General features: G+C 36.2%; 1 long non-coding RNA gene across 1 annotated transcript; it reads left to right on the top strand.

The window, feature by feature from the left end:
• Positions 1-8621: 8621 nt before the first annotated feature.
• Positions 8622-11531, top strand: LOC129416776 (uncharacterized). Its single transcript, XR_008635518.2, has 5 exons — positions 8622-8873; positions 9416-9480; positions 9564-9597; positions 10757-10819; positions 11237-11531. It is a non-coding gene; the product is annotated as an uncharacterized lncRNA (long non-coding RNA).
• Positions 11532-27468: the final 15937 nt, after the last annotated feature.

Here is a 27468-nt window from a genome sequence, read left to right on the forward strand (position 1 = left end):
AGAAGAAACTTTACTACATTTATTATTTTATTGCAATCAGGTTAAGTCTCTTTGGGAGAATTTAAGTTGTTATTTACCTTCTTTTATAAAAGGTATTTTAAAATTCTCACTGAAATATATATTTCTGTATTTTTCTGGTAGTAACCATGCTGTTGTCATTTTTTTTTGTTTTGCATTGTAAATGTTTTATTCACAAATACAAATTTCTCAATACGTTACCTTGATTTGATATCTTCCTTGCAGAGATTTTGCTTATTGTTAAATCTTTTAAACACATTGATATAATAAGAATAACAAGTTTATTAAGGCTTATGATGATATTATACTAAAAGAATGATTTATTTATTTTTCTTAAAAAAAATGAATTTTTTTAAGGATGTTACAAAAGATTAACAGTAAGGAAAAAGTGGACGCTCCCTAACTTAACAAAAGCTTCAAAATGACACAAAACGCATAAATATTAGAAAAGCAATATAAAGCCCCACCCCTAAACCCAACATCACTGGGCGAAAGCTGATCGTACATACAGTTTCAAATTCACCACCTCATAAAACAATTGTCATGAATCGCCATAATATGTGTTATGACTTTCATGGGTGGTTTTCCGGACAGGGCTTATCCTGGGTGATTCTCACGAAACCATTGAAACACCACGGCACTAATGATTTTAGCTTTAAAATGTGTAATATAGTAACATTAAAAAGCATCAGAATTAACACAATACTGTGTTCTACCTTGCACAATGTGTGATTTCAACATAAGAATTTATAATTGGAAATTTTATCTCATTTTCTGCTGAAATTCTCATTACCACAATGTGTCCGGCTGTGTTTGAACATGCGTTATGTTGTAATTTAATCAAATTAACACACAAATATTAAGAAAATGACAGAAAAAATATTTACTGAATATTCATGTATAATAATAATGGAGAAAAATTAGGAAAATTACACTGTAAAAAAAATTTTTTTTTTTACGAACAATTACTTTACATTTTTTACAGTGGTTTACCATTATTGAAAAATATAATTAAAACACTGTAAAATTACAAACATTATCTGTCAATTAACGGCTCGATTGTTATTTTAAGTATTTTGTAATTAAAGACAAAATACAGAAAATCTACGTTTTTAAACGGGAAAATACTATATTATTTATACAGTACTTTTTTGTTTTCATGAATTACATACAAATTCATCTAAATTTACAATAAAAATCTGTAATTAAATGTGTAGTTCATTATATTTAAAGTGCATGACCATACTAACAATTTAACATTTTTATTTGTAATTTTAAGGAAAATGTTCTTAGTTTTATATTTATTTGTATTTTTACAATTAAACTGTAATTCCAGACATAAGTTTTTACATCAAACAATGCTTGGACTTTTAAAGCTTGTTTTTCAGGATCAGATTTTGAGTCTTGTTGTGCCACTGGACACATACCTAATTCAGTAATGTAACACAGAAAGACCTTTCAATAAATCTGACAAAAGTCAGGAGTACAGTGAATAGCCCAGGCAAGTATTTTGTAAAGAACCAAAAGTTTTAAATCCCTTACAATATAAGCAACACACTTGAAATTTTTGTCAGTTTTCATTTACCATATGTACATTGAGAATAATTAGCAATAATACTAATATATATATATACACGCGCGCACGCACGCACGCACGCACGCACGCACATATATATATATACATATACACACACACACATATATAAGTATTTTCCTACCATATAATGTCTATTTTATTTTATCAATTTCTATCACCATTATTTAAATTATAATTGTATGTATAGCTGCTTTACAACAATAAAACTTTTAAAAGTGCTATATAAATCAAAATAAACTAAATGTGTGTGGGCTGACTACAAAAGTGTAAATGTCAGAATAAAGAATAACACAAATAACAGTGAAGTACACCATTTATTTTCTTTACAAACACATGAAAATGCGTATTAAAACATTATTTTGGTGTCTTGATGTCAGGGGAAAAAAGTCAAAAACAGAACACACAAAAAGGTATAAAATAAATATTTGTTCCATGGCACGCACACACACACACACATTCTGGTTTCCATGTTTTGTGGGGACATTCCATAAACGTAATGCATTTTATACTGTACAAACTGTATATTCTATTCCCTTCCCCAAACCCTTACCCCAACCATCACAGAAAACTTTCTGCGACCTTAGATTTTCAAGAAACATCATTCCGTTTGATTTATAAGCTTGGTTCCTCATGGGGACCTCACAAATGTCCCCACGAGGTCAAAATTTACTGGTATTCCTATCTTTGTGGGGACATTCGGTCCCCACAACGTGATAATTACCAGGTACACACACATAAACATACTGGAACAAACATCTACATACCGTGTAGCTTCCATTAGCACTCCTGGAACATCACAATTATACATGGATAGACAATGCCAAAAGCACCGCACAATTTGTTAAAGGCGGAGTCCACGATGTTTGAAAAACGCTTTGGAAAAGGAGACGGGCCGACTACCAAAACACACTTATAGCCAATCAGCAGTAAGGAGCGTGTCTACTAACCGACATCCTTGCCGGGTTGCATATGTGTGTGGCGGGTCTATCAACAGAAGGTCCAGATTCTATTGGGGTAGGGGCGTGTTTGTTTAGGTGATTTCAAATATCAACATTTGCTTTCAAACATCATGGACTCCGCCTTTAATCACCACAAAACATGTGAAGTCAAGCTCCAGATCACGTACTGTAGTATCTGTAAGGAAAGGAAAGAAAAAAATTGTGAGATTGGTTATTTTTCTGTAATCACATTTTAATCAATCAAACATTTCTCAGCCAATCAGAATAAAACATTCAACAGGCCAGTGGTATAAAAAACATTAATTTATAAATATGCATGATTAATTGGTGACCCCAGGTAAATTGTGAAGTGTCATGCAAGATAACCCAGGATTAAACTGACCTAGGGTTTTGAGTGACTGAATGTTTCATATTACTTTCATATTTCACATGAGTGGCATGCCATAATATATGCCACTGTAGCTAGGGTTGCCACCTTTTTGAAATGGAAATAAGGAACGGGGGGTGGGGGGGTGGTTGCCTGGGTCCGGTGACATGCCCCCACGGAAGAGAATTTTGAAAAAAATTACCCCTGAAATGAAGACTTCTAATGAAAATAGTGAAAACTAATTAATAAATTTAGATAAATATATTTCATACAACTTCTTACGCCTAAATATTTAATGAAAAGCAAAGTATGCCTAATAAGTATACAAGACTGAACCACATGTGAAATATAAAGGCAATCATGATCATTTTGCCAACAATGAACCATGGTTTTGTTAAGTTTATAATAAGACCCCACCCCCTTTTTAAACCTTGCGCAATCTAAATCCATAATTATTTAATAAGAAACCCATCAGAAATGATTGACACATTGAGACGGGAGGGACCGGTGTTGTGTCGAAGTCTGTTCCCCCTATGTTCCCCCTATTTTTCCCTTCAGTGTAGTGTTTTTATGGCGTTTTTATCACGTTATAGGTTTTATTATTTATATATTTAAAGTTTTAATGGCTGAGATGTATATGTGTGCATTTCTGTAATGTATCTGTATTGTTCTTAATGGTAAGTCAATTATTTTTACAGTATGAATTATATTATATGTATAATATTTATTTAATTATGTATGCAAACATTACATTTTTAAAACAACCAGTAAAGGAAAAAAGAAAAGACAGGCTATATTTTAAAAGAAATACCCTAATAGAAAACTGTCAAATGTATGAAATATTTAATAAATTGTATTATAAAATACATGATATCATGCCTTTTTAGTATAACCAATTCAAATCTTTAATCTTTCTAAATGTAGCGTGGTGAAGGCGCTATGAAGGCACTACACTGGGGGGAAACATGGGGGGAACTGAGTTCGACACAACACCTGGACGCAGGAACAGAGGGAGAGCACTGGAGAGATAGGCTAAACCTGTACTATCTCTTTTAATATAATCACTTTCTTATCAACTATATTTGAGTTTTAAAAATCCACATAATTACATACCATATGAGCCTCTGGAGACGACTGACGACCAATGAACCTTGACATAGCTCCATCCTGTGCCCGCAGTCTCTCGCTCCTCTTGTGATTATCTCCTCATGCGTGCTGCTTTATATCACACACTCCGCCGTGACAAACAGAAAAAACGCGACGGCATATGGTACAATGGGCCGTGTATTCATTGTCCCTCACGCATTCCAGCCACGGGTAGTAATTTTCTCATTCAATTCTATATTTTTGTGCTCGTTTCCTTTTCGCCGGCTGCTCGGATGCAGTCATTTTTACATTTCCCGCTGTTGTCACTTGTCGTCATCGTTGCTATGATACGCGACATCACATGACTGAAACGACCAATTAAAAGGGCATTCCCTGATGTGGCTGCAGGATGTTAAAAATGCTACGCTGATCATAGACAAACAGAGGGAGACATTACCGCACCGTCAGGGTTTTCTTATACAAATGACGCGGTCTTTGTTCATGGCTGACATATTATAAGCTATGTGTCTGTCATGTATTTGCACTGAATTCATTTTCATTAAAATACGGAACAAACTGCGTTCCGTATCAGTTCAATACGGAACAAGAATTTTATGTGTCAAATACGGGACGATTCCGTATTATACGGAACGGTTGGCAACCCTAACTGTAGCACTCACACACAGACCAAGTTTGACAAGTGAGAAATTCATTACATACGAAACGTTGTCCGTAGATGGCAAGAAGTATTTGAGTAACCGAACTGATTAATATTCACATGCCGGTCAAAAAACACGTGTAACTTAATATGCAAGCTGAAATGCAGCAAACAATTATTACGTGAAACAAACTAACAGTTAGGCTAATACGCTAAATATAAACTAATACGTGATGCACATGGCTAAAATGTGGTTAATATTTAGCGAGCCAACATTATATTTTTAAATATAACGTCAATAAATTGGTTTAATAACTAGAGTATCTTTATCTGTTCTTACCTGTATTTACTCAGTCGCAAACTTGTCGTGGTAACCTTTGGATGCAGACACATGCGCACAAGCGGCTTCTTCTTCTTCTTCTTCTTCTTTTGTTGTTTAAATGGTGGGTGGCAAACCAACTTAAGGTGCATTTACCGCCACCTACTGGATTGGAGTATGGAGCACTCGCACAAGCGGCTCTTCCTGCAGACACATGCGTACTACGTTGTATTGACCCAGTGGCGCAAAAAAAAAAAAAAAACGGGAAACAATTTCAATTCTTGTAGATTTTTAGCACTTAATTACCCCGGGATTTCACAGAACAATCAAACATTAAAATAACTTAAATAAACTTTAATAAGTTGTGCTGTGTTTTTCTGGGTGGGGTTTGGGGGTTCATGTAAAAAGCTTGCACTGGGTGGAAGACAGTAATTTCTTATATTAGTGAGGACACTAAAGAGATGCTGACTTTCTTTTGGTTTTACTACTTCAGGTTAACCCTTTAATGTATACCTCACCTCGGGTCTTTGACCATGGTTTTACTACACTAAACGGCTACACTAACCATGGTTCTGTGGTTTTAGAAAAACATGGTTGTCAAAACCATGGTTATTTTGTGGTTACCATGGTTTTACTACAGTAACCATGCTTTTTTGGTTTTAAGTTGACTGTAGTAAAACCATGGTTAATTTTCGTAAGGGAAGTCACCATGAGCTCACAAGATACTCACTGTGTGGGTCATGATCTTAATGTGTAAGCACGCTGCACACTCAATGTGTGCTCATATGAAGGTCACAATATGAGATCACTTCACACTCACTGTACTACCCCATAAACCCCACCATATGCAAGTACCGGCATGTTTTGGTGCTGGTTTGCTGGTGAACACCAGCTAAACCAGCATCAGCACCAGCATTAGCACCAGCTAAACCAGCATCAGCACCAGCATTAGCACCAGCTAAACCAGCACCAAACCAGCATTAGCACCAGCATCCCATGCTGGTCATTCCAGCATGACCAGCATATATTGTGTTTTGGTGCTGGTATGCTGGTGACCACCAGCTAAACCTGGCATAGACCAGCATAATTCCCATGCTGGTCCATGCTGGTTTGATGCTGTTTTTTTCAGCAGGGTGCTCAGAGAGCTAATATGCTAGCTTTTGCTATTGGAAACATGTCACTATTTAATTGCAACTGATATCGGGCAAAATAAAAGAAAAAGTAAAAAAGACATGAATTTCTCTCTGCATGAACCCATCCACTGCAAGTCATGAACACACAAAAACCACACACACAGATATGCACATCCAACACAGGGCAACTATCACTGCAACACCCCAACACTTCAATAACTTAGCTGTGGGATTGAACAAATAATCTCTGAGTTACAAAGTCTGACTCGCTATAACCACCAGGCCACAAAGTTAGTGTACATTGTAACAATAGTATGAGTGACCTCACATTGGTCACGATGTGAGTTCATGGTCCAACTGTGCTCTCATTCCATGGTCATAATAATGTAAGGTCACGGCACACTCACTTTGTCATAGCAGGACAACACACATATGTCTGGAAAACGTTGGTTTGATTTCCACAGCTGGAAGGAAGTGATTGCAGTGTTTGGGTGATGCAGTGATACTTGCTCTGTGCATGTGTGTGTTCATGACTTGTTAAGGGTTCACTGTATGATTTGCAAATAAATGTTGACATCTCAGTGACCTGTTTTTCAAATAGCAAATGCTAGCATATTAGCTCTCTGAGCAACATCTTGATGGTACTTTGTAAATTGTGCCTGCTCACAGTGAGTGTGTCATGATCTCACATTGTGAACATAACATAGTAGTTGCGGCCAGTGACTTCTTTTTTTGAGGGCGCAAAATGCAAAGTTTGTCACATGTATGCAGCCGTCATGTGTGTGGCTCGTCATTTCAAAATATGTGTTTGGCGCGTCATGTAAACTTGTGTGCATCACGCGGGATGTCAAAATACAAGCCTGCTGCAGATGCTTTGAAGGGGTTTATAATAAAAGACACTCGCATTTGTCAGATACTCACTTAATCTCATGTGTAATCAGAGTTTACTGTTAAGTTAGTATCTTGTGAGTATTTTGTGAACGTGAGCTTCTCTTGTATCACAAAAACCTTCGATGCGTGTGCAGCAGGCATGTATTTTGTCAAGACACGTGATGCACATGGTTCACATGACGCAATGTACACATATTTTGAAATGACAAGCAACACACATAACACTCCGAATACATATTTTGAATTTATGCACCTCGGAAGAGAGGTCAGTGTACTGTGAGTGCAACAATGTGAGGTCACTCAGGCTATTGTCACAATTTGAGGTTACTGCACACTCACTGTGCGCTCATACTATGGCCCTGAGGTGAGGTCACAGCACACTCAGTGTCCGCTCAAATCATATTACGACACACTTGCTGTTGCCATACTATGGTCAATGTGAGGTCATGGCACACTCATTGTGCACTGAACTCAACATTTTGAATTCACAAAGAGCTTGCACATAACTCACAAGATGAGAATGTCACAGTATGAAAATGATGTGATTTTACTGTGATTATCGCGTGATCTCACATGTTGACTGGGTACAGTACAGTGTTTAAGTCACTATGTCTATAGTGAGGGATATCTCGCATGTGTGTGCCTTTACAAAACTCAACCATGGTTACTGTAGTTAAACCATGGTTAGTGTAGTTTTGCTAATAGTAATCAATATACCAAAAAAAGAGAATACTACACTTTTACAACAACAAAAAATGTTAATTTTCATGAGGGGGTGTGTGCATCTGTACAGTAGGGAAAGAAGTGAGAGTTTTACTGTAGTGTTTGTGCATGGTGCATGTTCCTCTCACATACTGTAGGCCTAACATGTTTACAGTTCAGCCTCTGTCCAAAGCCACATTAATTTTTATTCAACTTTCATTTATGGACAGTAGACAGCAGTGATTTGTTCGTTAGCAATTCTTTCAGTTACTGATGTAAGCAGAGTGTGTATGTATTGGCCATATGTCTACTTAGACATGTCATTTGTAACTTCAACATCTCCCACCTCTTGCATACAAAAAAGACATTTAGGACTTTTAAAATATACCATGGGTGCATTGCCTTCTTAAAGTAGCATTTCACCCGTGGAAACATTAATCTTTATTAAAAGTGGATCATATTTGTAGTCGAAATGTAACATAATTTTCTAATTTGGTGCCTATTTGACCGAGAAAAGGGGTGTTTGTAGTCTCACCCCCTCTACAAAGATATAGGACTTCCTTCTTTCAATGATGCAAAATGATGATTTTTACATCATTGAAAGAAGGAAGTGCAACACTGAAATCCATATTTCTCCTGTCTCATGGGAAACAGGGGGAATGATGCAAGACCATTCAAAAACATGACTTGGTTTCTAACTATACACAGCTCAATGCAAATGGGTGAAGTGTCCCTTTAACAATATATATACACACGCACGCGCGGTTTTTTGTAGTCACATAATACTTTAAAAATAACTATTGCGATGGTTGCACTATTATTACGCTATTGGGTGTCTCGCCTTGTTGTTATTAGCCCTGATTGGTTGTTTTGACCGTCATCCAGATCTCTGGCCTATGACAATTCAGCGCGCACTTTTCAACATTTCAAACTCCTGCAGCCGGTAGTATTTGCTGATGCTGCTGGAGGGAGGAGTTCACTCTGCAGAACTGCAGCAGTACATCGGTTGGTCCACTACTGACTTTTACTATAATTGGTTACCTCTATCGGGTATTTTTTTATTCGGTTGAACTTAAGTTAGAAAACATAATATGGACAAAGACTTTTACCAACGGGTACCGGACATATGGAAAACTGCAGCAGGTAAATACCTTTTACTTTACCATTTTTCTAATGACGCATAAAGAAAGTGTTCAAGTAAGATGCTAACCGCGATTAGCCCGAGAACGATATTTGCAAATATCAATGTAAGAACCGCTAATGTAATGTGTGTTGTTAGTCGTTATTAGGTCAAGCTCACATAACGTGATGTCTGAAATTGATGAGACGTTTATAGTAACGTTAAGGCTTCTTGTCGTGTTTTGTTTTCTTGTAACTACGCTAATAAAACCTTTGGTTAACAAGCTAAATGTTTCGCAGTTATACATGTTGTTCCAAGGTAGTTATATGAAGCATTTGACACGCTCTGTAGCTGATGTTGATAATATATAAGCAGAAGTTTCGTCGAAGTTTTTAAGTAAACTCTAAAATCAATCTGCGACCGTAAAATCCTGACGTACTTTCCGTATTATGATTATCAGTGATACTAGTGCGTTTATTTTGAAGCATAAATAGTAATGTATATTTGGAATGTGTAAATTGATCACTGGGCTCTGTAGAAGATTATACAATCCTGTTTTTTCTAGGATCTACTGTGGATCGCTGGGACTTAAGTCAAAATGAGACCGAGAATGTGTTTTATCTCAAGCTGGTGAGTAACGTTTCAATTTTGAAAGTCCACATCCCATTAAATAAAATGACTAATATTGTTTTTGTGTGCGTTTCCCCCTCAAGCTCCAGAGAAGTCTCCTACCACGCCATACATAAGGTATTAATTTTATCCCAATATATAAAGCCTGTGTTCGCATATTATTGGAAATTATTGACAAATACTACAACAACGTTGCCAAAAACGTTGGCAAGCGCTCACAATTGGTGTCTGCCTAGCGTTTTTAACAGCATTTACATGCTTCTGCACGATTGTGACTTCATGAGCAACGTCACTCTAGAATTTTTATGACACAATCCTAGACTTCATCTTCTCATCAAATTTCCTGTTCAGTCAAATGCTCTTTAGTTATATGCTGAAGTGTCCTGCCCCCTAAATTGCACAGAACATGATATCACACGCACATGAGATAAGACATACATTTACTAGTTCTTAGCATGAAGTAGGGGATAGGAATGATTCAGACAGTGTAAATATGCTTTCCATTGGGGTGAATGAAGTCTGCCACTACAATGCACAAACATACAGGGTGCTCCGGTCCAGCGTGACAGCACAGAGTGGATCATATGTAGGAGTCTCTGCCAAAAACAGTTTGGAGGAGATCAAACATCACAATCAGTTAGACGGCCTTAACATTATAAACAGCAGTAATGAGTAGAAGAGAAACACTGCTGCATACACACCAACAAAATTTACATATCACTGTTATCATTGTTTTTATTCTGTAATAACACTTTATATCTTAATTGTGATTTTATTTTAATACAACTGTGGCGCTCACAAGCTGTGAAATGCGACTTTGCTGGACTGTGCCATAAACACTATTGATCATTTAAAAAATAGGGAAGGTCTTCTCGACAGTTCGGTTGTGATTTTCTGTTTCAGTTAAAATGACCTCCACATAAAATAATGCTACATGTTCCAAGAGGGCAGGGTGCTTCAGTGTTAAAAAAGAGCATTTGATCGGAAAGAAAATTTGATGAAGAAGCTAAAGTGTAAGCTGACCCTAATTCATGTGTTCCTTATACCACATACATGTGGGGAACATGGGACATTTGATGATGGTAGATAAAAAATATATTTTGTACGTTCTACCATTTTTAATAATAATAATAGTAACTTCTCAGAAATGTATTATACAGCATGCTCGTCTTGAAAAGGTGATACATTTTTGGCTTAAACATGTTTTTAAATTCCATTTTCCAACAGTGATAACTGCTAAAGATGAAACACATTAATTCTTTCTTTTTTCTTTTAGATCAACATTGAAGCATTGTTTACAGTAAGAATAGGCACCAACAGAAAGACAAATCCAACACTAGTAAGTATTAACTGGCAAATATAAAACCAGCTTTATCAATTTTAAGGCATAGTGTAGAGAAATAAAAATTATCGTGCCATCCCTGATGTATCTGACTTTCTTTTGTTAGGGAAGCACATTTTATTTTACAAAAAATACTAATTTGTGGGTCTACATAATGTTATAAAAATGTTTATCATTATTCTATCTCTATATTAAAGGAAAACACCACAGTTTGTCAATATTTTACTATGTTCTTACCTCAACTTAGACTAATTAATACATCCCTATATTTTTCAATGCGGGCATCACTAGTTTACACTGCCAGAATGTTTCAGTGTCAAATTTGGTTAAAAATGTTAATAAAAAATAATCTTGTTTAAAGGAAAGGTACAATACTTTTCAGTGAATTATATTGTGTTCTTTTTTATCCCCTAGATGCACCAAGGATCAAGGTGATTTTTGGCAGCTTGGAGAATTTTTCTTTATCTGTCACATCTGGTACAGAATCTCTGACATTTTGGTATTTGTAATGTTTATTTTATTATATTTGTATACTTATGCTAGATATTAATATACTTGTATAGTTACTGTATGTTTCTGAATTAAAAGATAGCCCCAGGTAAAAATGTAAAACTGATATAATACTGATATTGAAAATACAAGCTAAAATGGCACAATTTGTTGCTTTCTCCACCTGTTTCACAAATGAAAACATTTTATATGCACAGATTCACTTGCCGGAACTGTACAGATTTTTCTTGTTTAATTTCAGGCCAATCTGTATTGTAGACACAACGTTTGTTATATGAATGCCCCATCTGAAGGGAACTGCCTTGAAAAAAATATTAATGGCATTTTCTTTTCGTCTTATCTCTGTATAGACCATGGTTCCTCCCATCTTACCCTGGAGAGCCGGTGCCCTGCAGAGTTAGCTTCAACCTTAAGGGAAGGCACCACAGGTTTTTCAATATTTTTTATGTTATCACCTCAACTTAGACAAATCAATACAAATCCTTTTTTTCGATGTGTGCACTTTTGGTCTTTGTGCGGCGCGTCGTGAATGTGTTGGCATTTACCCAAGCCCAATTCATTCCTTAGGAACAAAACAAAAGTTTTATTTTGTGCCACCACACTTACTCGTGTAACTACTCATGTAACAGTCTTTAAATAGGAAAAAACATGGAAGTGTTTGGTGGCTTTTAAATTAATCCCTGTTTGGATCCTGAGGAGTTAATGGGGCTGGGCTAAATGCTAACACATTCACGACACGCTGTACAAAGATTAGAAGTGCATGCATTGAAAAAAGATAAGTATGTATTGATTGATCTAAGTTGAGATAGGAACATGGTAAAATGTTGAAAGACTGTGTGTCTTCTTTAATCAAACATACCTGAGGTAGATGGGTTTGATCAGGGTTGATGCTAAACTCTGCAGGGCAGCGGTTCTCCAGGGTAGGATTTGAGGAACCCTGTTATAGACGGTTTCAGCGACAGTAACATACATAAACGCTTTTGTGGCCCAAACCTAACTTCCGGGAGATTTCCGTGTAGAACCAATATAGGAAAAAACTGAAATTCTGTCATAATTTACTCACTCTCATTTTGTTGCAAACCTGTATAAATTTCTTTGTTCTGATGAACACAAAGGAAGATATTTTGAGGAATGTTTTTAACCAAACCGTTCATAAGCCCCATTCACTTCCATAATATTATTTTTTCCTACTATGGAAGTGAATGGGGCTCATGATTAGGGCTGTGACGGTTGTCATAACCACACACAACGACGGTGGTGAAGTGCGACCCACGATGGTAAAGTGGGACCCGCGATGGTGTGCACGTCACAAACAAATTAATTACAATCTTGCACAGCAAAACTTCCTTTTTTTCAAAGCATGTAGGTGCTCCAGAGCATCTGTCATTGCTAAGTAACCTAAGCATTGCTTGACGTTGTGACGAGCACCCACCGGCGGAAAAAGAAACTGGCGCCTGTGAACAAGCATGTTCGTTAAGAAATGTATATCTGATCATTGTTTAAATTTTTATTTTTTAAAATACAGTGGGGAGGGTGGGTGTTTGACACATCGGCATTTTTGTCAGTGAGGGGATTTCTAAGTGATATAGCCAGATGTAGCCATCAAGCCAAGTGTTGAATTCATACAAAGAAATCAGAACATTTAAGTATACACGTTGAGTCATAGTAAATGAAGCGAAATGACACAGGGAATAAGTATTGAACACACATATTTAATACTTTATAGAAAAGCCTTTGTTGGTGATTACAGCTTCTAGTTGTTGTATGGAGAGACCAGTCGTCTTCATTGCTCAGGAGTGATTCTGGCTCATTCTTCCATACAAATGGTCTTTAAATCTTGAAGGTTCATTGGGCCTCTTTTATGAACTTTGATCTTTAGTTCTCTCCATAGATTTTCTATGGGATTTGTATCAGGTGATTGACTGACCACTTCATTGTTTCCTTGGCCTTGTGTGTGGGATCATTGTCTTGCTGAAATGTCCACCCTCTTTTCATTTTTAGCTTTCTGGTAGATGGCAGCAGATTTTTATCCAGAATGTCCCGGTACATTTCTCTATTCATCCTGCCTTCAATAATATGAAGTCTGCCAGTACCCCTTGCTGAAAAGCAGCCCCAAACCATTATGGTTCCACCCCCAAACTTAACTGTTTGTATGGTGTTCTTGGGGTGGTGGGCAGTGCCATTTCTTCTTCAAACATGGTGTGTAGAATGACTGCCTAAAAGTTAAATTTTGCTTTCATCTGACCATACTATAGTCTCCCAATAATCCACAGGCTTCTCCAAATGCTCTTTCGCAAACTTTAACCGAGCCTCAACATGCTTTTTGTTCAGCAATGGAGTCTTGCGTTGTGAGCGTGCATGGATGCCATGGCGGTTCAGTGCATTGCTTATAGTTTAGACCTTGATGCGAGGTCTTCCTGAAGTTCTGCCCGAGTGGTTCTTGGCTCATGGAGAACTCTCCTGATTATTCTTTGCACTCCTTGGACAGGGATCTTACTTGGAGGACCTGATTGTAGCCGGTTTATGGTGAAGTGATGCTCTTACCATTTCTGGATAATGGCCCCCACAGTGCTCACAGGAACATTCAGCATTCTGGAAATGCGCCTATAACCATTCCCATCAAAATGCTTTTCAACAATAAGATTACGAGGATCTTGAGAAAGTTCTTTGCTTTTACCCATCATGAAGTCTTTCCTGTGTGCCTCCTGGGTAATGAGAAGCATTTATAGGCCATCAGTTGTGTTCAATGCTTGTTCCCTGTGGCATTTCGCTTTATTTATTATGAATCAACTTGTAAGTGTTCCTTTGTATGAATTCGGTGTTTGGCTTGATGGCTACATCTGGTAGAAATTTTGTGTCAATAGCCCACTTGGAGATCCCCTTGCTGGTAAAGGTGCTGATGTGTCAAATACTTATTTTCCCCGCTGTATATGTATGCATTATACAGGGAGTGCAGAATTGTTGGGCGGGTTGTATTTTTGAGGATTGCTTTTGTTGTTGTGCAGCTGCAGTGCTCTTGGTCAGTTCAGGATGTTGACGGGCCCTCAAACCTGAACATTTGGGTAGTAGAGGTGAAGTTTTGGCTTTATTGGGAGAGTGTTTCTATGTACATCATTGTTGGGCAGCTGTTGATGTGCAGAATTGTTGGGCAACTGAATGAAGGGCAAAGATTTTGCCATCTCACTTGTTTTTTTTTCGCCTGTTAAGGTGAGAATGGTAAACAAGCTCTACATTTACAAAAAAAAATTAATAAAACAATAAAAAGGAATGTATAGACTCAGTGTCCAGTGTGGCCGCCCTTCTTTTCGATGGCAGTCACGGGCCTTCCGTTCGCGGATTCGGTCGGTTTCTTGATCTGGTCTGGGCCAGCATTTTGTGCGGACGCGGCCGCGGCCTCCCGGACACTGTTCGGGGAGGTGTGCGGTTTGCCTTCACTGTGGGTGTCCTGCTTAAGAAGGGATCAAAAGGTCTCAATAGGGTTTAAGTCAGGTGAAGAAGGGGCCATGGCACTAGTTTTTCATCTCTGGGCCCTTTGCTGGCCAGCCATGCAATGGAGTGCTTGTGGTGTATGTGATGGAGCGTTGTCTTGCAAAATAATCAGTCTTCTTGAGGGATGCAGACTTTTTCCTGTACCACTGCTTGAAGAAAGTGTCTTCTACATTACAGGCAGGCAGGCACAGACAGGTATTATTAAACATGAGCTTGTTGGACCTTTTTGGGTTGAAAATGGAAATAAAAAACAACTCTCAGACCTACTGCCAATTTTTGGAGGACACTTTCTTCAAGCAGTGCTACAGGAAAAAATCTGCATCTTTCAAGAAGACTTTTTTATGCGGGACAACGCTTCAGCACATGCATCAAGGTGCTCAGCTGAGTGGCTGGCCAGTGGAGGCCTTAGGGGTGAGGGGCTGATGACATGGGCCCTTCTTCACCTGACTTGAACCCTGTTGAGACCTTTTGATCCCTTCTTGAGCAGGACATTTGCAGTTGGGGTGAACCGTGCACCTCTCTGGGCAGTGTCTGGGGGGCTGTGGTTGCGTCTGCACGGGGTGTTGGTTCGGACCAGATCGGGAGGCTGGCTGAGTCCGTGGACTGAGGGCTTGTGGCTGTTGTCGGGGGGAGGGGTGGCTGTATTGGTCACTGAGTATACATTTTTTATTTTTTGTTATTTTTTTTTGTAAATGTAGAGTTTGTTTGTTGTTCTCACTTTGACAGGTGAAGAGGGGCAGGTGAGATGGTGGAATCTTTGTTTTTCATTTGGTTGCCTGGTGGTTCTGCACACTAATAGTTGCCTAATGATGATGTGCATAGAAATATTCTCTTAGTGGAGCCAGGATTTCACTTTTGCTGCTTGGATGTTCAGGTTTGAGGGTTTGTTGGCATTGTGAGTTGACCAGGAGCACTGTAGTTGTGCAGTGGCAGGGGTGGTCCTCGGGAATACAACTTGCCTGGTAGTTCTGCACTCCCTGTATATATATAAGACAATATGCATCAATGTCTTTCATGCATCAATATAACCCCCCCCCCCCCCCACACACACACACACATTCTATGAACACCACGGTGATCATGATCCGTTTGGTTACAAACATTCAAAATGTCTTCTCGTGTTCATCATAACAAAGAAATTTATAACAGGTAGCAACATGAGAGAGAGAGTAAATGATGACAGAACTTTCATTTTTGGGTGAACTATTTCTTTAACTTACTGTAATTTCACAAACCTGAAGTCAGACCATTCGTTTTTTATTTTGAAATTATAGAACAATTGTAATTATGATATTTACATTATAGAACAAACAAACAAACCAAATTTAAAACAAAACTTCACCTGATGCTACAAGTATGTTGCATCTTTGATCATTGTGTTTAAAATACACTTGTTGCCTCTAATTTCAAATAGCTTCAAATTGTTTTAAGGCCATTTAAGTCGGTTTACAAGTAAATAAACATCTTATTTATGTACTTTTTCTGTTGCCTAAAGAAAAAGAATCTGCCAATTTGCTTTACTAATTTATCACAAATTATATACATCATCATTACACAATAGTAACCATGCAGTCACAAAATGTCCTGGCTAATGTTCAACCCGGTATTGGGTCAAAAATGGGACGAAACAACCTAGCATTTTGGTTTGAACCTGCCAGGCATAGGTTAAATTCCAACCCAATGGTTTGGGTTTGTCCCTTTTTGATCCAACACTTGTTTGACAGAAACCCATCATTTTTTGTATTATATAGAATAGATAAATTATTTCATCCTTTACTTATGGGGGCTGTTTATAAAGAATTGGTTAATAATGCAAATTTACATCTGTGATAGAATCTGTAGTTGTGTGAAACAGTGAAAGTGTTATCTTGTTAATGTGTCTGTTTTGTACTACTTCAGTATGTTTAGAATATTTAACAGTAGCCATAAAGCTTACATTTTAGGAGAATTTGATGTATGATTTTAGAAATATGATTTTAACAGTAAAATGTTTCATCTATTTCATGTAAGATTTGTAATTCTTTTACTGAATCATTCGTTACATTTTATACATTTAGCGATGTTTGAGATGTTACACTGTATATTCACAGTTTTTTTACACACTTAAAATCCTTAATAAATCTTTTTAATTTACTATCTTGAGCATGTCTTGACAATTTATTCAATGTGTTTGACCAAAAGAATCTGGGGAAAATCAGTAAATTAACATTATTTTTCTGCAGAACGTTTAGTGCTGTCACTTTTTTAAAGGTGTTTGATCATAATAATCTGGGAAAACTCTGTAAAATAACAATATTTCTCTGCAGAACTTTTTAGTGCTGTCACTTTTTTAAAGGTGTTTGATCATAATAATCTGGGAAAACTCTGTAAAATAACAGTATTTCTCTGCAGAACTTTTTAGTGCTGTCACTTTTTTAAAGGTATTTGATCATAATAATCTGGGGAAAATCCGTAAAATAACAGTATTTCTCTGCAAAACTCTCAGTGCTATCAGTTTATTAAAGGTGTTTGATCATAATAATCTGGGAAAACTCTGTAAAATAACAGTATTTCTCTGCAAAACTCTCAGCGCTGTCAGTTTATTAAAGGTGTTTGACCATAATAATCTGGTAAAAATCCGTAAAATAACAGTATTTCTCTGCAAAACTCTCAGCGCTGTCAGTTTATTAAAGGTGTTTGACCATAATAATCTGGTGAAAATCTGTAAAATAACAGTATTTCTCTGCAAAACTCTCAGCGCTGTCAGTTTATTAAAGGTGTTTGACCATAATAATCTGGTGAAAATCTGTAAAATAACAGTATTTCTCTGCAAAACTCTCAGCGCTGTCAGTTTATTAAAGGTGTTTGACCATAATAATCTGGTGAAAATCCGTAAAATAACAGTATTTCTCTGCAAAACTCTCAGCGCTGTCAGTTTATTAAAGGTGTTTAACCATAATAATCTGGGGAAAATCCGTAAAATAACAGTATTTCTCTGCAGAACTTTTAAAGAAAAAATCTGTAAATTAATTGTTTTTGATCTTTTTTGGAATTAAGAAATTTTACTTTAATTTTACGGTTTTTGTTTGGCAGCCGTAGCTGCCAGTCATTTGACCGTTTTTTTACGAATTTTTTTTTTACAGTGTATGTGTCCATGCCTGATGTTTTCATCCTCCGCAACACTTTTTGAGAACAGTTTAAGCACACATACAGAATTTTAATAAAGTTTGATTTTGAGTGACTAAACACATGGACCAGTTACTTCAAGATGGCTACCAGGTAAGATCATTTTTTTACAGTTAATTTGAAATATTGTCTTGTCAGAATGCTTACACGACATTTTGATTCTCATTACCGCAACAGATGCTTATTAAATGTTAATTTAATTAATAGAAGCATAATACTTTGATTTTAAATGCATGTGCAGAATCTCCAAATTATGTTCTTTCAGGTTTGTCATGTCATTTTGAAAATATGTCAGTGTTTATGTTTTCTGACTGTTGCGGTAATGAGATTTTTTAGGACTAATTTTTTAAATTATGTTACAAAAAGTGTTAAATGATAAGTAAAAGTTTTTAAATTAATGTTCCCATTTACTCCAGACTTTGTTTTTCAATATCTGGTGGGAAAAAAAAGTAAATTTAAGCAATTTTTACATTTTCATGCTTGACATTTTTAAAACCAAGTTTTCATGAGAATCACCCTCCTAGTCCCAGACTAAAATGCATGTTTGAGCTTTAATTTAAAAACACCTTTTCCTGACCAATTTTAACATTTATATGTGACATTGTTTTGTCTTAAGATGCACACCTGTAGGGTTTTTTGTAAGGTATGTTTGTAAAAACCTCTTTATTATATCCAATATAAATAAGGCCTATTCCTAGATTAGCCTAAACCCTGTCCGGGAAACCCCATTAATGTCTGTTGCCTTGAAAATTTTAGTTCTTAGCATTAAACTATGACACCCACATGCAGCCCATATTGTGTGCTGAATGACAGATACAGTTCATCATTTGTGATAAATTGTTGCTCTTTTAATCATCCTACCAAAACCTTAGGTCATGACCTTTAAACTCAGAAATGCAATTAGAGAGGCATCAATCTGGAAACGGTCCGGGTTACGACGCTCTGACTGATATGAGCTCTAGATCGTTGCTTGCTTTCTCGCCCCCAGTGCCTAATTTACACCTCCATTTGTCCGGAGTGTGCAATTTGCCCTTAACCTCTGGAATCTTTTATGACAGCATATCCTGATACCCTGCTGCATGTTTGCTTCATTTTATAGCCCCCAGTGTGGCAGTGGAGTTTATATTTGTGCTCCACTATTCACAGTTCGACCAGTGAGATAATCTTACTTGAGCAGAGGTCACCAAAACGCATAGCAGTCACATTTTACACCTTAAGCAAAGGACTACAATAGCACATTGTATTTTAGATGCGACAAATGAAGCCTTAAAGGGTTAGTTCACCTAGAAAAAAAATTGTTTTTATTAACTAATTTATTTATTTATTTACTTAGACAATTTACTCAAATTGTTTTGCACTGTGACATTATACACATGATAATTTACTCTGCATTATGCTTCGTTGTGCTATCTTTTGATTCTCAATACTGTTAAAGGTGCAGTGTGTAAATTTTAGCGGCATCTGTGGTGAGGTTGTGAATTGCAACCAACGGCTCAGTCCACTTTTCACCTCTTGCTTTTGAAACGCATATAGAAGCTACGGTAGCCGCCACCGGATAAACATGTCATCGTTGGAGACAGCTTAGTAAAAATGTTTGTCGGTTGAGGGCTTCTGTAGAAACATGGCTGCACAAAATGGCGGCTTCCATGTAAGGGGACCCGCGGTGTATGTAGATGTCTCATTCTACGGTAATAAACACATAACAGTTCATTATAAAAAGGTCTTTATACACCCCTGATAATATAGTTTTGTATATTATTTTGCATTTCTGTCAAGAGATCCTTCTAAAAATTACACACTGCACCTTTAAATACTTTTTTACTGTATTTACTTGGTTGATATTACCATGCAAATCATTTGAATTAAATAATTTTCACAATATGTTCATACACATTTCATACATTTACTATATTTCTTGTTATGTCATGTGACCTTGGTAAGATAAAATGTGACCTTGACACATTTTGTGTCATTTAGATATAAAGGTCTATGAAAATAATGCATTTTCTCAGAGATGTGTTAAATAAGGTATACAGTGTTTATGTTCTCATCTGGTATGTTTGCAGTGTAAAGGTTCTTGGTTGAATTCCCAAGAAAACATATACATTGAATGCACTGTAATCTGCCAAATGCATGCCTTTAATGTATTGTAATGTAAACAAGGTCACGAGCAGCCAGTTGAAGCGTCTAAACTGATTATAAGTAGCAAGCAAATTTGATTTAATTTCATTGGGATAGTATCTGTACATAAACCCAGCTGCAGCATGTTTTTATGCGTTTATGCATTTGAATATTGCACTGTTTTCTGATCAGTATCTAAAGCCCTTATTTAAATGCAGGACTTTGTAATACCTTTGGGTTTATGTGCATACCGCAACTCAAACTGCTTTGGGAATTTCTTAAAGGCAGACAAATGCTAATTCATGATAATTTCCTGCATTCATACAACGCTCCACAATTATTCCCTGAGGTTAATGGGAAATAAAGCATTGTTATTGACTAGACTTTCTCTGTGGAGACAAATATGAACTACCATCAGTTTCCAACAGTGGGTGTTGTATGATGTGATCATTTATAAACAAGTGTGTAGTTAGATTTAATGACTTTCTATTACTTTTGGGGCTTCTTGAAATGACTGGAAAGGCATTTAAAATAAATACAGAAACATATTTGTTATGCATTTTAATAATTGATTATATTTTTTAATAATTATATATAACTTTTACATGGCTGAAAATCCAAATTGTTAAACTTCCTGCTATTTCCAAATTGTTCACGACTGTAATAACCCAGCTGAAGGTTTTGTGTAAAAATGATCAAAAGGTGTTTGTTACTGTATCTGTGTGCGTGCGTGTGTTGTGTTGTGTTGTGTTGGCTGACCTTGCGCTGGCCACAAGCTACATTTTGCCGCTGGCAACAAAGAGAAGCTAATTTGTAATCTGCAAACATTGCTTATAATCGCTGGATCCTTTATAAGCTGTTGCCTAGCAACAATATGGCACCTTTCTCCATTGAGTTATGTGCAGCTTCCAGTAAAATGTGTCAAACAGAAAAGACAAACTCATATTGCGAAATAAATTGCATGCGCTGAAATGAAGCGGATTGATAGGGACACTAATAAGAAACAAACTTCTCACCGCATATGGGAATTCCTAAAACATACAAATTAGCCTCGGCATTATTGATTGTGTCTGTTTGCAGAAGATTTTTACACATATCATCACCCACGTCGCAGGTAGTTTCACACTTGGTTATTTTAGCCTTGCGTGGAACAGCATTTGAACGAACCACAGCCGCCTATGATTTTCTAATACTAATTATGTAAATATGAGGCTCTGTATAAAATTCAAATGTTTCATCTTTGAGTGTGACTTAAACAGATGTAAATATCCACAGCAAGTAAACACTTGTTGTTCATTTTTAGTTTGTGAGGTGACAAATAAATCTATAATTAATCTGAAATGAAATAATTGGCTTTATGAATAATTAATGGTGCCTACATAGACAATTCTACATCATTTGTCATATAAAGATGGATGATACCACAAAGTGTGTTGGAAGCCAATAAGACTTTAAAATTGGATTTAGTATTTTCAAGTCCTATCTCAAAACTAAAATGTTAAAGATTCAAGGATAAAGAGGCCAGTAAGTAAACTACTGTATATATAACCCGTAGCACCTACCAACAATCATAACAATCTAAAGCACCATAACAACACCCTAGCAACAATCCATAGCACCATAGACACATTGTAGCAACAGTCTAAACCACCCTAGCAACAATCCATAGCACCATAGAAACACACTAGCAACAATATAAAGCACCCTAGACCAGTGGTTTTCAAACTGGGGGCCGGGGCCCATAGGAGGGCTGCGAGATGGTGCCAGGGGGGCCCCAGTTTTATGACATTTTATAAAATACATTAATTTATCATGAATTCTGTGTAATTAAACCTAAAAACTAATAAGCCAACTAACCAACAGCACTACTAGGTATAACCTTATATGTTTTGTTTAATTAAAATATTACATTTTAAACCTGTTTTTGTCGGGGGGGGGGGGGGGGGCGCAAAAAAATGCACTGTACACAAGGGGGGGGCGCATGCTGAAAAAGTTTGGGAACCACTGCCCTAGGACACCATAACAACAAACATAGCACCCTAGAAACACTCTACCAATAATCCATTGCTCAATAGAAACACCATAGCAACTATCCATAGCACCATAGATACACCCTAGAAACAAACATAGCACCATAGAAACACCCTAGCAACAATCCATGGTACCATAGAAACACCCTAGCAACAATCATAGCACCATAGAAACACCCTAGCAACAATAAAAAGCACCCTAGGACACCATACCAACAAACATAGCACCCTAAAAACACTCTACCAATAATCCATTGCTCAATAGAAACACCCTAGCAACAATCCATAGCACCATAGACACATTGTAGCAACAGTCTAAACCACCCTAGCAACAATCCATAGTACCATAGAAACACCCTAGCAACAATCATAGCACCATAGAAACACCCTAGCAACAATATAAAGCACCCTAGGACACCATACCAACAAACATAGCACCCTAAAAACACTCTACCAATAATCCATTGCTCAATAGAAACACCCTAGCAACAATCCATAGCACCATAGAAACCCCCTAGCAACAATCATAGCACCATAGAAACCCCCTAGGAACAGTCTAAACCACCCTATGACATCCTACCAACAAACATAGCACCCTAGAAACACCCTATCAACAATCCATTGCACTTTACAAGCACCCTACCAACAATCATAACAATCTAAAGCACCCTAGCAACAATCCATAGCACCATAAACACACCATAGCAACAGTCTAAAGCACCCTAGCAACAATCCATGGAACCATAGAAACACCCTGGCAACAATCTAAAACACCATAGAAACACCCTAGCAACAATCTAAAACACCATAGAAACACCCTAGCAACAAACTAAAGCACTCTAGGACACCCTACCAACAATCATAGCACCCTAGAAACACCCTATCCACAATACACACTAGAAACCCAAATTCAACCCAATTTCATTGTACTGTATACAATGACAATAAAGATTATGTTCTAAAAAACACCCTACCAACAATCATAACACCCTAGCAACAATCACTTCTTCCTAGAAACATCCTAGCAACAATTCATAGCACCCTAGGAGACACTGTAGTAACAGTCTAAAGCACCCGAGCAACAATCCATAGCTCATAGAAACACCCTAGCAACAATCTAAAGCACCATAGAAACACCCTAGCAACAATCCATTGCACACTAGAAATGCCTTAACATTACAGCAATAGTTTTTAGACAAGAAAACAAGAAAATATAACATCTGATTAATATGTTATGTAACTTTTACAGTTTTTCTTATACAGAATAATTAAAACACACTATGATTTCTCTGCATGGATCTTTATTACAGTCTATTGTTACATAAACATCCTCACGAAAGGTGAAAAGGTCGTCTGAGTGTGATTAAATACCATCAAACAGTAAAATTAGTCCCATTCATAATGAGATTAAAACATTGATGAGATATGATCATGTCACACACATTTACTGAAGCATGCATATGATCAATTGTTTTCTGTGTGAAAACAATGTTTACGCTCTGCGTATTCTTGAAAGTGCTGTTGTTTGAGGACTAAAGGTTGTGTAATGTCACAAGGTGTGTGCTAGTCTTCATTTTTAATGATAAGATGTTAGGATGTATAATGTTTAGAGAAATGGTCATTGCTAACTACAGGGCAGACAAAACCATGAACATTGGCACTGTGTGCTATATTGATTTTTAAAGTAACTGATTCAGTGTCAGATTGATTTTGTGTGTATTGTAGAAAATGTTTGTTTTTTATGATTTGGTCCACATGTTGGGATGTGTAAAGTACAGTCCAGGAAAATGTTTTCTTTCATAATATAAATTAAAATCTCACTCCGTTTATCCACAGAGCCACAGCTGTTTTTTCTTTAGCTGGACCAAGGACAGATTCATATCTGACAAGAGTTTTGCATCTGCAAAACCTACACGTCTTGAATTATTAAAATTCCATTCTCTTGTCCATCTGTTTGTTTTCGGTTTGCTTTATTGTACATTGTAAGTCAAAATTATAGACCAGAGGATTTTTTGGTGTTGTTTTGACACTGACATGATTAAGTTTGTGCTGTGTAAACACATTCTAAATATAGTTTTTGTGTGTATCAGGAGCTCAGATGCAAAACCATCTAAGGCAGGGATGGGCACCTTCGGTCCTGGAGAGCCGGTGTCCTGCAGAGTTTTGCTCCAACCATAATTAAACACACCTGAAGCAGCCAATTAAGGTCTTATTAGGCATACTAAAAACCTATAGGCAGGTGTGCTGAGGCAAGTTGGAGCTAAAGTCTGCAGGACACCGGCCCTCCAGGACCGAAGTTTCCCATCCCTGATCTAAGGGGGTCGATCACACAGAACACGTTTATGACACATTTTTTGAATGGTTTTCTATGGGCAGTGAACGTTATGCGTAGGGTTCCTAAGGCGCGGAAAGTTTTCAGTAAATTTCCGGAAGCTTTCCATGGGAACTTAACATGTGGAATTTTGGAAATATTTAAAATTGTCAATTTAATGGGAATGTATGGTCATTTACAGGGATTATGATAATTATTTGGACATTTTGGGAAATTTATATAAATTATATCATACAAGTATAAATAAACATTTCTTTACTGATTTAATTGTAAGTAGAACTTTAATTAATTATTTTTTAAGTTACACAAAAGCATAATAAACATTATTATAATAGTGCTAGCTTACATTATCATATCTGATTTACAGACTAGCTAGCTAGCTACTGTATAAACATATTTTGGTATTTGCTACTTAAAATGCAACAAGTGTGGCTTCTGTGGTAGTCAAGGCCTGGAAAATGGAGGGAAATCCCCCCTTAAGTGTTAAACTGTATGGAGGACTTTTATTTTATTTTATTTTATTTTATTTTATTTTATTTTATTTTATTTTATTTTATTTTATTTTGATTTTCAATTTAATTTAATTTAATTTAATTTAATTTAATTTAATTTAATTTAATTTAATTTAATTTAATTTAATTTAATTTAATTTAATTTAATTTAATTTAATTTAATTTAATTTAATTTAATTTAATTTTTTTTAAATTATTATTATTATTATTATTATTATTATTATTATTGGAGGCGTTTAAATCGTGTTTGGTGTGATAGGCCCCTTAGTATATCTACTTTTCATGCTCTTATGTTTAGGTTCAGTAATTTCACTTTAATGGCAATGAATAGGTGATTAGTCAGTAACTGAAATCCCTTATTTTGACAAATGTCACTTTAGTCATTTCATTGGTCATTGATAACACATTTTACTGTCTTTAGCTGCAAAACCCTCTAAGTGCATACTTTCTTTTTTGGCAAAAACCTTCACTTCTAAAAAACTTTTCTTTGGTCACAACATGCAAAAATGCAAATTTGTAGGTCCAGATACTCACAAGAGACCCAATTTTGAAAGTAATTCACAGTTTTCTGTGCACTTTGAGGACTTTACTGAAAAATCAACGTGAAATTTTAGTTATTTTGCTGATCATTATGTCAGTTGATCTCTTATTTTAAGACTGCAACATTGTTTACCCCTTTAGATTTTTAAGACTGTGTGACAGCCACCAAGCTAAAGTTATTTCAAGGTTATAATGGCCTTTGTATTCAGTTACCATATCTCATATCTCACGGGTAAAGATTGCTCCAATCCATTGCACTGGATCTGTATGTACTCACTGGAGGCCAAACAATATTAATAACCTCTGTTGACGTCTGTAAAACTGCACTTGATGTTTCAAGGGTGCATTTAAAAATCAAGGTCTTCTGGTTTAATTAATGTGCATTCATTGTTTGGGGTTTCATGTGCCACGCGTTTGTTCTTTACCAAACAAAACTTTGATCTATTTCAATTTCATCATGAGTTTTTAATGGCCAGTGCCAATATTATGCTTTAGCAATGTGCTTGATTGTGCAGTGTAATACAGTTTAATAATGACAAATAAGATATACTACATTTATTAGAAATTATACATTTTATTTTACATTTATAAGGCCAATATAATGACAATATAAAACAATATAGAATATATGACATATGATGACAATATAATTTTAAAATACATACAATTTTAGAATATATATATATATATATATATATATATATATATTAGGGCTGTCAAAAGATTAATCGCGATTAATCGCATCCAAAATAAAAGTTTGTGTTTACATAACATATGTGTGTGTACTGTGTCTAAATATTATGTATATATAAATACCGACACATTCAGGTATATATTTAAGAAATATTTGCATTTAAATACTGTATATACATTTATATAATTTATATTATATATGAATATAAATATTTTATATATAAATATAATACATTTTTCTTAAATATATACATAATTGGGTGTGTTTTTATATATGAATAATAATTATACACCATACACACACATTTGTTATGTTAACACAAACTTTTATTTTGGATGCGATTAATCGCGATTAATCTTTTGACAGCCCTAATATATATATATATATATATATATATATATATATATATATATATATATATATATATATATATATATATATATATATATACTATATGGAGCTTAGATGCAAGAGTCACTTAACGCCACTTCTGTCAAAAATGAGACAATAAGATATTGACCAATAGCTCTTGCCACATATTAAATGTATTATATTATACGTATTATACGTATTATATCAAATAGCTTAGCTTTAAATCCGCTTAATCCCATCGTCATGCCATTGAGAAATACAGCTTTGTTATCAGAATCCGTTAAACTCTATGTCAACTTTGTGTTCTTGTCCTTTAATGCTGCGTTTACAACAGCCGCGTTTGAGGTTGAAGCCAACTACCGCGCCTAGTTTGCCGCTTGAACAGTTCGAATGCGGAAAAAGCAAGCATTTGATGCGCGTCAGAGGCGAAATCCGCTACTTGTGGGAGGGGCAAGTGCTATGCGGTTGTCTGTTTGCAAGATGGCTGATGTTAGTTGTGCATTTATCTAGAGAGTTACCGGTTTGTATTTGGTCACCTTACTATAGAGGGAAAATAGTTTAAAAAAGGGCGGGAATGCCGCGGGTCGATAAACGTCACGTGACTCAAAAGTGAAATGTGTATTTACAACTTACCAGGTTGCACAATGTCTTCACTAAAACTCTTCCAAGTGAGGTTCTTTTTAATTCCTGTCTCTATAGAACTAAGAACTTGTGTCGTATAGCTCCGGGTGACTGCTCAGGGACAATATCAAGCGTTCCTTCGTATTGAATGAGTGACTCCAAGCGGGGCTTCTGCCACAGCAGCAAGCAGGCTCCTGATTGGTTAACATGGCGCGAAAATCCGCCAAAGTTCACGTCAAATGCAAAATGCACAAAAAGCA

This window comes from Misgurnus anguillicaudatus, chromosome 3, assembly GCF_027580225.2.
Source record: "Misgurnus anguillicaudatus chromosome 3, ASM2758022v2, whole genome shotgun sequence".
Classification (NCBI taxonomy): Eukaryota; Metazoa; Chordata; class Actinopteri; order Cypriniformes; family Cobitidae; genus Misgurnus; species Misgurnus anguillicaudatus.